This window comes from Nylanderia fulva, unplaced genomic scaffold, assembly GCF_048542155.1.
Source record: "Nylanderia fulva isolate GAGA-0341 unplaced genomic scaffold, ASM4854215v1 Scaffold954, whole genome shotgun sequence".
NCBI classification, from domain to species: domain Eukaryota; kingdom Metazoa; phylum Arthropoda; class Insecta; order Hymenoptera; family Formicidae; genus Nylanderia; species Nylanderia fulva.
Window position 1 is genome coordinate 31,976 of NW_028191084.1, and position 2,026 is coordinate 34,001.

Consider the following 2,026-nt stretch of genomic DNA (forward strand, 5'->3'; position numbering starts at 1 on the left):
TAGTCAATGTCCCGTTTTTAAGTTATTTATATCTTTAGAGTTTTACGTTATTTAAAGTTTTATTTATTACATATGTACATCTAGTTTTATCTATTAAGCTATTTTATTTATGGGATCCCCGCCTAAATGGGACAGCGAAAATCCCCTAACACAGTCGAGCAAAATGGTGAGTAAGCTCAACTGCGTAAACGCACTCACAAAAATTAAGAAGACCACACTTACGTTGGAAGTTTACGCATCAGCGTATAGGAATAGCCAAATGTCTCGTCATCTAATTAGTGACGCGCATGAATCGATTAACGAGATTCCCACTGTCCCTATCTACTGTCTAGCGAAACCACTGCCAAGGGAACGGGCTTGGAAAAATTAGCGGGGAAAGAAGACCTTGTTGAGCTTGACTCTAGTCTGGCACTGTAAGGAGACATGAAAGGTGTAGCATAAGTGGGAGATGGCAACATCGCCGGTGAAATACCACTACTTTCATCGTTTCCTTACTTACTCGGTTAGGCGGAGCGCGTGCCCCGAGGGCTTCGCGCCCCGGCGGTCACGGTGTTCTAGAGCCAAGCGTGTCAGAGTAGCGTGAAGCCTCGGCCGATCGCCGTTAATACTCCCGCGTGATCCGATTCGAGGACACTGCCAGGCGGGGAGTTTGACTAGGGCGGTACATCTGTCAAAGAATAACGCAGGTGTCCTAAGGCCAGCTCAGCGAGAACAGAAACCTCCCGTAGAGCAAAAGGGCAAAAGCTGGCTTGATCTCGATGTTCAGTACGGATAGAGACTGCGAAAGCACGGCTTATCGATTCTTTTGGCTTGAAGAGTTTTCAGCAAGAGGTGTCAGAAAAGTTACCACAGGAATAATTGGCTTGTGGCGGCCAAGCGTTCATAGCGACGTCGCTTTTTGATCCTTTGATGTCGGCTCTTCCTATCATTGCAAAGCAGAATTCGCCAAGCGTCGGATTGTTCACCCGCCAACAGGGAACGTGAGCTGGGTTTAGACCGTCGTGAGACAGGTTAGTTTTACCCTACTGATGACTAGACATTGCGATAGTAATTTTGCTCAGTACGAGAGGAACCATAGATTCGGACATTTGGTTCACGCACTCGGTCGAGCGGCTGGTGGTGCGAAGCTACCATCCGTGGGATTATGCCTGAACGCCTCTAAGGCCGTATCCTCTCTAGTCGAAGGTGGCAATGATGTCTCTAGGAGTCTCGTGAGTCGAAAGGCTCAAAACAATGTGACACTACTCGGCGGCCGGTCCTCGGGCCGGTCGTCGCACGAGCCCGGTTTGTCGTACGGGGAGTAACTATAACTCTCTCGGTCCTCAAAGCAACACGCCGCGATGGTACTTAGAGGGAGTCGTGATTGGTTCGTGATGCGTCTCAGTCCTCTTGTAAGGACCTTCAGCTACTCACGTTCAAGTTGTACCTCCACCTCCTTGTGGTGCTCCCGAAAACGGCCTACCTTGAAAATTTAGATTCGGTAGGTGTCGACTAAGTGATGGTACAGCGGGTTTGGTCCTAGTGGATACTAAGCCTTCTCTGCTGTATTGGCGAACACCAGCCTGCGATGTGAGCGAAGAATGGAAATTACGGCTTTGCCGACCTGGGTGAACAACTTGTCTGTGAAAAAGTGGAACTGCGAACTATCGTAAGAGATGTTAAGAGGGATGTTAAGAGAAGGAACAAGGGGATTTTTTGAGATCCCAATCATAGAATTCAAATTCCTTAGTTTCCAAATTTTCTTCCTTTCTTAATTGTCGCAATAACATCGCGTTTGGCTCTATTGGTCGAGAGAAATGAAGTGTAGATTGTGGTTTTAAAATTAAAGAGCTGACTTAGAAGTATTCTTATTATTTCTCGTAAGAGAGTTATACCCGCAGCTCGTATTCGCTCCTTAAAGCACCAGCTTCCGACAAGATCGTAGGGGTCAGGAGCAGCCTAGAGTGCTCTCATTATCTTTCTGCGGCAACTTTAAGCGGCACTTGACCTTGAGCGGCGAATAACTTTGAAATTTTTGCGGCTTTTA

The 2,026-nt window shown here is 47.3% G+C and overlaps 1 pseudogene; it reads left to right on the forward strand.

The window, feature by feature from the left end:
- Positions 1 to 361: 361 nt before the first annotated feature.
- On the forward strand, positions 362 to 1,202 carry LOC146719528 (large subunit ribosomal RNA; annotated as a pseudogene; the record flags this gene model as incomplete).
- Positions 1,203 to 2,026: the final 824 nt, after the last annotated feature.